Below are 11,190 nucleotides of genomic sequence, written 5' to 3'. Positions count from 1 at the left end.
TGACTGGGTCAAATTTCATAAAAAATTTTTGAGTGCTTGGCTAAGGATCATTAAACTAACTCCTGTGTAAGTTTGTGGTTGTTGATGACAACAGTTTTGCTAGCACTGCTGCTAGCGTTCGACCTGAAGATGCTAGCAGCCTGTTAGCGAAACTGTTGTCATCAACAAAGAACCAGATGCGGAAGAATGGAGATATGTATTACGTAATTGTTTTTGCATCTATAGTAAAATACTTAAAACTTAATTGTCATGGACTGGATCATCAATTTTTAAGATTATTCCTGCATGTGTTTTTTTTACAATCAATTGATATTTTTCCCATGTGTTTTTTTTACAAAAAATTGAAAGTATAAAACTGTAGGAATTTATACTTTGAATTTATGCAGGATTAATCTGTAACCTCTTCCTGTGTTGTAAATTCAATTTATAAAGCGTATCCACATTGCAGCAAACTAAATCACAGAAGTGTGATACCAGATCTTCTAACAGAGACCCTGAGGAGATGGAATAATTAATATTTGTTGTAAACTGTATTTATCATTTGGGAATTCTACTCCTCAGAGGTGATGCAGCCATATAAATTTGAAGTGAAGCTCCTCATTATATAGCACGTAAAGTTGTTTTGAAGGTTGCTGCATGCAAAAATTACACATTCAATAATTATGTTAAAGTTGTGGAGCTGAATACAATGCTTGTAAACTGTTTTGTGGGGTGGATTTGGCAGCAGGCTTATTTGCGAATGAACAGCTAAGGAACTCCTAGATTATCAGTCATGCGATGGGTGCTTACATTGTCTTATGGAGAGACAGTCCATCCAGAAGCATGTTTGGCATGTTGAGAAATTAACCAATCCATTATGGAGATTTATTGAATGCATCAAGGTGAGGAAGATGGATGTTAATATTCGTTAACTTTGTATTTCATTGTAATAGTAAGTTTTTCACTCAACCTCCATTTCCTTATGAATTTAAGTGATTTTCAATTTAGGAGCATTGGAGAATTATCTAATGTAGTAGCATCCTTGTTACTGAAATCAGGGTGTGCAGAGACGAGGAAAATCGGGAATGGTGCGCGAATTTTTAGTCCCTGGAAAAATGCATGAATTATTTATTTATTTTTGCTCCAGTCTGGAATTTCAAATCTTTTTTATTTTACAAATCAATTTCGCATAAAATTTTGCCTGTTCAACACCCATTTTCTGGCATAAAGTATGTTTATCGTAATTTTAAGTGCATTAGCTTTGGAAAATATTTATAGCCATATAGAAATGTGGAATGCCAGACAAGACAACAGAATTGAAATGACTTGCACTCTTGGCTCAAGGAAGATTCAAAAACACGAAGAATAGAATTCCAGGTGATATCAGTATCTACTTAGGAGATCGGCTTGCATTGAATAAACTTAAATTTTACATACAGCATGTGTTAAATAACCTATTCCTTGTCAATACATACAGTGAAATGTCTTTATAACAAAATCCCGGATATATTTGCCGAAATACGTTTGTTATATTAAATTAACTAAACTATAATGATAACTACTACTACATGCTACACAACCAACAAACAACCAACAACAACCAAGAATAAACTTGAACAAAAATAATAATAGTAATTAAAATTATTAATTATAATTACTAATTATTAATTATAATTATTAATTAATTATAATTAATTATTAATTAATTATAATTAATTAATAATAATAAAAATATTAAAAATTATTAAATATCTTATATTTAATTATCTTATTATTAAAAATTAATAGAAGATATTATTAATTTTAATTTGGATAGTAACGGACTTACTGTTGGTTGTTGTTATATACTACTTCCTTATATAATTAACTTAATACGTTTGTTAAGTTAAATTTCATTACATTGAAATGTGCGAGAAATATTGCATGAAACCCATATGAATGAAAGTCAAAGAAATCAAAAAAATACTTAATGGAACTTCCAAAATACATATTTTGGGTAATATTAGCAAAAATAACTAAAAATGATACTAATGTATGTACAGTAGACTCCCGATTATCCGGGCTAATGGTGGGGAGGGATGGCACTCTAGTAATCGAAAAACACGATAACCCAAACTGTCACTTAAATGTCTTGCAATGCTCATAATTTACATAAAACAAACAATATATTATTATTTATGCAGTTATTCTGTTATTTTAGAGTGTTTCCCGGACTCAATGAGAGCTTTCTTTGCAAGTTCACGATCTTTTTAGTGGCGTTAACATGGTTTTACTCGTATTATAAATGCTCCATGTAAGGCCTGGTTTCGAAAACCACACATCTGTGGCTGTGTGATCGCGGATACAGGAAAGTGGCATGCACAAATGTTTCAAAACCACTGCTCAATGTCAGAAACTACAATGTCAGGCACCACACCACGCATTCAGGTCTCGCACAAGTTGCCTGGGTTACAACTGCTACTGGACGTGTGTATCCGTGATCACTGAGTACAGTCGCGCACTGCGAGGCTTGGAAAACAAACACGGTGCTCCTGTGAATGCAGCTAGCGAGTGATCGCTTCCGTTTTACGAAGAGAATACTGACGGAGATTTTGCATGTGATGATTTGCGATGATTTGAAAAAATTGAGAGAGAGTGAAATATCATGCATGGATAATCCGCAACCCGGATAAACCGCAGCTGGATAATTGGGAGTCTGCTGTACTAACCAATCATATCTTGGATGTTGCTCACTAACGAGGAACAGGCTGTGAAACTTATTACGTCTATACCACATAAATTTTATTATTAACACTATTTACAGACTTATTCCTTTGCGGAGAATGTCAAATTATAAATTTTTTTACATTCACTGTTTACAAATCTATTTACAAGCGTCACTTCTTAAAAATATCAGTCATTTTTTTTGCACACTGTGTTTCACCAATGATATTATTCACCAATGACTTCGTTATACTGAATTACAGCCAAAAAAATCTTTTTTTTAAACTGGTACCCTTTTACATTTAACTATATAGGAAATGTCAAGGGGACGGAAAAGAATTTTGTTATTCTGAATATTTTGTTACACTGTTGTTCGTTGTAGGGGAAAGTGGAGAAAAACTGACCGGTTAACCTTTTTCATTCAAAAATTGACCTTCTGTTGCTAATATTCTTTTAAATGTGGTTATAGTAACATTTATGCATATAGGGTATGGAGTATTAATTTAAATGCATTTTATGATAGTGATTACGTATATGTTTGATTTTTTTCAAACATTGACAAAATGATGATTTTGCCCCATAGGTGGGGCAAAACAGACACCCATAGAATTTGTATTTGCAAAACCTTTATGGTAAAATTTTGGAAGAATTATTTTATGAACACACTTTTAACACGTGTGTGATATTTCTTAACATGAAATAGTAAATTAACAAAATGTAAGGTTGGATATGAACTTATGTACAGAAATCACGTATGAAATTGTCATCATCATCTTCACAATTTGAGCACGTCTTGTGAGCCCACCCTTTGTAGTTCAAGCATTGTATCCAATCCACATTATTCTTGGAACTTGGATACAACTCATTGCAAAATATGCAAGATTCCTCGTCTCCTTCGTCACAATCATCTTTATCTTCAAGAGCATCCATCTCAGTCGGTCATGCCCCACTCTCCAATGATGGTTTTGCCCCTCAACACACAGCATAAGAAATACGGCAATACAAGCGTAATCATTATCAACTACTCGGCTACACTGGCTTAAAACACTAAATTATCATATTAACTTACTGTTAGTAAATCAGATTGGCATACTAGCTGCCATATCCAAAACAAATGTAATAAAAATCCTTAAGAGAACTGTTTAAAACTTGAAAAATTCACAGAAACTAAATGATGGCCACTACGCAAACGAAAACAAGCTCGATCTGCCGGTACTGGCGGCCACTTCAACTAGTTGATAATGTTGCTGTTTGAAAGCAACAACTACCGGGTGATTTTAAAATGGTCGGTTTGACCCGCCCAGTCGGTATTGCCCCACTCTCCCCTAAAGACATTACACTGTATATATAATATTATTTAACAGTATAGAAGTAATTTTGGGTGTTTTAAAATTCTCATCCATTGTAGTGATGGCTTAAGATCGATTAACCTGGAATTTTTTAAAATTTCCTTATAAAACCAGGAATAATCCACAAATATGTCTACTTCGATTGACAAGACACCTTGTGATACGTAAGCTCATTATCTATGAGGACAATGAAAACTTCACATGAGCTAATGTTAAATGTAAAAGAATATATAGGTATGATATTGCTCTATTCACCCTTAGTTGATGAGTCAGTCATTTTATGCTGAAGGCTATAGAGAGGGAATCCCTTGCTTTCATTTAAAAAAATACCATTAGTGCGAATTGAAGTTATTTTTAGCGGAATGATTCAGTTTTACATGCAGTTCACTGCTAAAGATAACACTAATTGGAAACTTTTTGTTGTTTTTAAGTGAAGAAATCTACTGTAATGCTTTTTTGTTATTTAGTGTCTGAATAATATTGGATTTTTTCCACCAGTCATGTTGTAGTGAATAGCATTTTTCATGGATTTTATGTCCTTCAAAGGAAAAAGCTAATCATACTATTTTCATTTTGTTTCTACCTTGTAGTGAATAAGCCCTGTGTCCTTGTCAAACTTATATTGATTTTCAGTCCATTTGCATTTTTGGTTATTTAACTAGTTCGTATGACGTTTTGTCAGTCCTCTATTGGGGATCATCAAGGATATGGTTCCCTTATCATGCTCTCACTGATGAATGATCAATCATTCAGTTGCGTCCACCATTCAAGCACATCAAGGACTGTTCCCTTTGCTAATGGGGATTAAAGATAGAACAGATCAGTTGTTTCAGGGTCATGTCATAGAGAGAGTTAGCATGAGTTGGAAACTTCGAAATGTCATAAAAGTGTTTGGGCTGTGAGATTAGACTAAGTAGACACGTCCAACTAAGTACCTACAAGTTTTCAAAATCCGGAATCCGTGCCTGCACACGGGTTGAATCCTCTCTTTTACCCCGTACTGCTGTAATGGCCCAGTGAACTTCCTGTGGGGAATGTAATTTGGAGCAAATAAAACGATCCACTGGCATTTTAGGTGCAGAATAACTTTTGGGGAGGGCGTAGAGAGAGAGAGGGGGGTAAGGAAAACAGCAGTAGTTTGAGCGAGTGTTTCTTTTCGCCGGAAAGTCCTCTCGCGGATTTGGAATTTGCCGCGGGCACTGCAGAAGTTCCAATCGGCCGCTAGTTCCCGCCCTTATATATATCTATCTATTCTCTCTCCCCTCCCTCCCGACTAGGTCATTGTGTACGTATACCTTCTATCTACTACGTTTTATTTACGCCGCTATTACTTGCGACAAGCGGAGAGATGCACACACAGGTTTGGTTCGTGAAAGAAGGGAGGAATGGATGGAAGGAGGCCATTGGATGAAAGGGACGACTGTCCGTGTTACGGGGAGGAACAAGGGAGAACTCATTTGCGTGAAGGCATTGCTGCGGCGGGATAGGGATAGCCTCGGCAAAAGACTACTTGGCAGGTAGTACGCCGGCGAGACGGAGTGGCGCCACGAATCCGAAGGACAAAAGCTCCCCGCGCCCATATAGGGATCCTTCTATTCCTTTGACCCACTTCCGTGTCGATTTCATCCCCATTCCCCTCTGCCTCCCTTTTGTTTTTTATTTAAAACTCCTCTCTCTATCTTTCTACTCCCTTTAATCACGGGCACGCAAGGACCGCTTTCTGTGTTTCTCTTTTGTCGTCGTCGCAGACGTCATCGGAAACCACGCGGTCCGGGATGCATAAGAGGACGTTGATGGGAAGGCATTAACGTCTGGCATTCATTACAAGGGATGCTCTTTTCGCCTTTTTAGGGAATTGCTGCCGTCACTGCGTTGGGATTAAGGGTGGACCAACCTCTTCCGTGGATATCATCTTCTGGGAGCAGGTATTTTTTTCCCCCAAGGGGTTTTCTAGGTGGTTTTCCAGGGGGTTTTCGAGGGAATGGTAGGTTATCGGGTCGCGAGTTTGGTTAGGCAACTAACCAGAGGATTTCGAGATTGACATATATTGGAGATGTATCTGGGCTGGAGGCACTTTTTCCATGAAGATATCCGTCGGATTCCCTGTGGATTTTTAAAAGTGGTATTCAGAGAGAATTGCGATTTTTCCATTTTGAAACTTCAATTTAGTATGGCCTCTATCTAAAACTAATTTTCGCTCCTTGGGAGAGCGGTTGAATGTCAATATGAACCGCTGACTATGCCTGAAGAGTTAGGCCATATTATGGCCCATCCCCGTTTTCCCCATACGACATGATATTTGGAGAAATTCTAATGTTCCGTAGCACCTGAATTTCCCGTAAATTGTCTTAGAGGATCTATAGTAAAGAATGTTTTAAAGTATATTTGAATGTAGCACGTATTTGTAGAAAAGGTTAGGAAGCAGAATTTCTCAGCGATATTTCTCAGGTAAACAATATCATCATGATTGATATTTTTGTTTGATCTAAACTAAATGAAAACGATTAATTTTTCCATGAATTGCTATGCACCCATGTTTCATCAAAAAACTTCACCCCCTACCGTTACATTATAATTGGTGGATTTTCAGTCGCGCCTTCATTACGCCGAGTGATTCATGAAATTTTTTTTGAGGGAACATTTGGCTATCACCGCCATTTCCGGTTTTAAGGATTTACTGACAACCGACTTTCTGTTTAGAGGAATTTCTAGCTATAGGGGGGGCCTAATGAAAGCTCAATCTAATTCCTTTTTATGACTTATTGCCACAGCCAGAGGTTAAGAAATCATATTTATCCTGCCTTTCTGCTGTCACACCACTGCCAACGTCAAATATTGTTCTTTGACCTGTTCATAAGTCTTCATTTACTTCGCATGCCTTTATCGTCGTAATCATGAAATTTACCAACGTGAGAACAATACCTCTTCTATGGTTTATGATGTCATTTTTTGTGATCTACTTCCCTGACTTATCGGGAGCAGCCCTATGTGCCCTACTATCTTGCTTTTGTCCGTAAAACGTTGAAGTTGGCGTTGGGTCGATAGCTGTGATTGCTCTAGATGTGATGATAGTGTTCCATCTTGCTAGGGGTGTCTTTTAGATTCTGCGACAACTTTTTTTCTCCCTTATTTATTTTAGTGCTTTAAGTAAGGCACGGTAAACACAATCTTACTCCATGAAAATTTAGCAATAGGTTGGATGTGGACCTCAATTTTGGGTCATCACCATCTGTGGCCATGCCGTATAAATTTTTACGGTGAAAAATTTTCATCTCACTTGGTTGAGAAAAACAAGCTGTACTAATCAATTGCGCTTTTTCTTTCGAAGATTTAACATTAGTAATTTTGTGAAATTGCTATTTTCAAATGAATGAGACTGATTGGCGTGAATGGATATTTTCCTTAGGTGGTGGCTGATAATCTATGATATGACTGACATCTGGGGTAGTTACATGATGGGATGACTTTGAGTGGTTTTCGTTCATGGGGCAAGTAGGTAATTGCTTGGGACATATAATTGCCCTATAGTAGTATAAGCAATTCGAGCCATTTAGTGAGGCCAGTGCACCACCACCAGTGTATGGCTTGAATGGCTTGCTGTAACACCGCCTCCCTGCCCTCTCCAGGGACCAGTACCCCAGGAGTTTTATCCCCTGCCTACGCTCTTGGTGGATCTAGTAGGAGTTGTAAACTCTCCTCTCAATAGGAATACCATTTTATTGAAAATGAGGACTCTTGAGGAAGTTTAACCGTAACCACTCTGAATATTATAGTCCATATTGTATTTTTCTACATCTATTTTTTAAAAAGAAAATAGTACGTACTCATAATTGCCAATTTTAAGTGCTGAACTTATCTCTATGAAAAATGAAACCAAGAAGGCAATAAAATCACATACCGAACGGTAACAAAAAAAACCGATACGTTGGCCACATACTGAGTATTTATTTGGGTAGGTAATTATTAATAATTTCTTAGTAATTATTGAGTTATTTCGGATGCAATTAGTTGATACTATGTCAGCAAGATTTTTAACTGAAAGAGAAAAGGGAACTATTTCTATTAGGGATAGATTTTATTTATGGGATTTTAACATTAGATCAGGCAAAATTATGAGCCAACACAAAATAGTTTTGAAGTGCGCAATATTTTCAAGTTCGGAAATTATCAGCAAAAGTCATCACAGCCAGCAGCCGTTGGTTCAACAGTTTTTTTTCTTCACAATTTTGTTTATAATATGACGCGACGCCTCGTATATATCCCTCGCATAAGAAACATTGTATGAGAAGTACATTAGAAGTCCTGTGGTTAAGATTACAATTGTATATCATGAGTTTCAGAATATTCATATACCGCAAAACGTTTATGACTTAATGAGAGTCTCGCTTGAATTAAATGTTTTGAAATTCTAACCAACTAAAATAGAACCGCTTCAAAAATCCGAAGCGCCAAGATTGGTCTCAGGTCAATCGATAAATCGCTAGAGGAGCTCAATCACCGACCTTTGACTTTTTGAAAATTAAGAAAACGGATAAACGGAACATCGTAGTTGGCCGCATCGTCAGGCATGATGACCTGATTGATACAACCATTGGAGAACAGGTGGATAGGATAGCGGGGTTATGAAAGGAAGGGTGAAACATAAGTCAAGTCAAGGGCATGGAACCCGAGTGGGTTACTTAGGACTGGCCATTAAGGTTGCAAAAGAGAAGAAATACGTCCCTATGAAAAGGCAAGCTGATGAGAGAACGAGGTGGAGAGCGGCGTCAAACCATTCTCATGAATGATGAACTCTGATCAAGCAAATTGGTACCTACCTGCAATAATTAATGATGTATGGGTTAAGTGGTGTAGAAATTACAGTGTAGGAATAGAAATAAGAAGTTTGAGAAAAGAAAAATGAACAAGGAGCCATGAATCATGCAGTACGTACTTGCTCTTTTTATAACTGATTCATTAATCAATAATTTAAAAGAGGAATCTGACGTATGTCGTCAATTTTTTGAATCGATAGAATGTGTCCATATTTTTTTTGCTAGCGATTCTTCCCTCCTCTTTGATGTCGCCGAAAACTTCCCCGAGGCTTTCACTAAAAATAAAAAAAATCAAGTGTGAATGGTTTTTCGAACAAAGATGTTGTCATGAAATGACACTGAGAGGAATTGTAAAAGACTGAGGAAAATGGAAGCACCTACTTCTTCTTCGATATGGCCAACGGAAACGAATGTCAAAAACAAAACGTTTTTCACTGAGAGAAAAAAGATCAAACGCAGAAAAGGGTCCAATTTGGAGGGGTGCTCGACCGGAACTTTCGCTCCGGAAAGCCATGTGTATGAATTAATGAGTGCAAATCTCGTTGTTTGCTCTTATTTGGAGATGGAGTATGATTTTGATGCCTTTCGTCATTGAGGGAAAACGAGAGCTCATTTGAAAGAGGAGAAGAATGCTTCATTAAACTTGACCCTGCGGACTTTTGCTGTCCTATATCTCAATGAGCCTTGAGTCGAGTTTCAGGAAAACGAGGCGAGCGAATGAAAGTCGCGATGTATATCCGGTAGCATCGACAGACGAGGAAGTTATTGTCCCCCATGTGTTGTGAAAGCTGATAAAACGTAAGGAGAGAATTTATGCACGAATTGAAATTTATTTTAACGTGATGCCTCACCATAAAGTTAATTCAGTAAATATGACCAGAAAACGGTGGTGGGTAATTCATTAGCACTTATTGAAAGAGTTTTTGTACCAAGAACACTTCACGAGAGAGATTATCTATGAAAATTTCCATACATTAGATGAAAACATGTGAGTATAATTTCATCGAGAAACTCATAAATTAATAGAAATAAGGTTATTTTTAGTTGTAACTTAAATCATATCCTTGATCAAACCTCAAAGAAATTAGGCCTCATTTAAAATCCATTATAGCTCTGAGGTAATACATCACCAAAATTAATTAATCCTAATTACCATATATTAATAATTAATCGGAACTTTAAACCTAAACCTCTACAACCCCGCCGATTAAAAGTTATTACGCTTTTAAAATGTATTTAGGCTTACAAATAGCCTAGAAGTCATATGGCCTTCCTTTCGTATCTTTGTTATATTTAAAATTAAATCATTTTTGATAGAAAATTTATGTACAAAGAGAAGTCACTTGAGGTATTATGGCCTGATTTATTATTGTCTCATGAGACGCTAATAATCTAAGATACAGTAATAATTTCAATCCGCCTCATTTTTTGTAATCGATACTTTCATGTGAAAGTATTTCACTATCACCTTTTTGCTGAAACATTGCCAATGGAGATTTTCTGCGCAAGTTAATGCTAAAAATTCTATTTTCGAGTGAAAGCTTTTGTGAAAATTTGAATAGATATTTAACAGGAAATGCCTATTAACGGCGTTGGAGCATAAAGACATTAGAACCATGAACGTATGCTCAATGTAGTGCGAGGAAAAAATAACCGTCCATTGTCATATTATTTCATCGCGAAGCTTATGTTGCTGATTCAACGAGAATAAAGCCCTTTGAATTCCCCATTTGGATTTAAATTAGTTCATTTATTTGAAAAAATTCTTCAGTGAAGGATTGATGATTTATAATTTTTTTAAACAATTATTTTAAAATTCCCACTCGTTCACAAACAACTCACAAAAGCTCGTGAAGGGGTAATACCATAGAATAGGGACCTTCGGAATGCCGTAGAACCCTGTTCTGCGGTAATAATATACTCAAAATTAAACTTCTAATATTGTTGGCTCATTCTTCCTACCAAATTCCCTCTCTCTCTTTTTGTATTATGGATATTTGTTTTTTTTTACACTTTTATTCATGCGATGTACGAGCTGCTTTTCGAACTATATATTTTTTATTGATCTGGCCCCAAAATCAAGAAATCAGTCTTTCATACCCTTTTTTTCTTATAGTTTCTAAACTGGTTGGTTACAGCGGAAGATGCATCTTATTGAGGCCATATCCTTGCAGGCATGTGAACTACTAATGGAAGCCTTTTATCTTGGAGTTCACTGACTGTGACGAAATGAATTCAATAGTAAATACAGTGGAACTTGGTTACAACGTCATCAAAGGGACCAGAAGATTTTTAACGTTATATCCGAGTGACGTTATAAAAAAAGCAGCCTTAAATCTGAGTGA

Source organism: Ischnura elegans, chromosome 3 (genome assembly GCF_921293095.1).
Source record: "Ischnura elegans chromosome 3, ioIscEleg1.1, whole genome shotgun sequence".
In the NCBI taxonomy this organism is placed as follows: Eukaryota; Metazoa; Arthropoda; class Insecta; order Odonata; family Coenagrionidae; genus Ischnura; species Ischnura elegans.
This window is presented reverse-complemented; position numbering follows the sequence as displayed.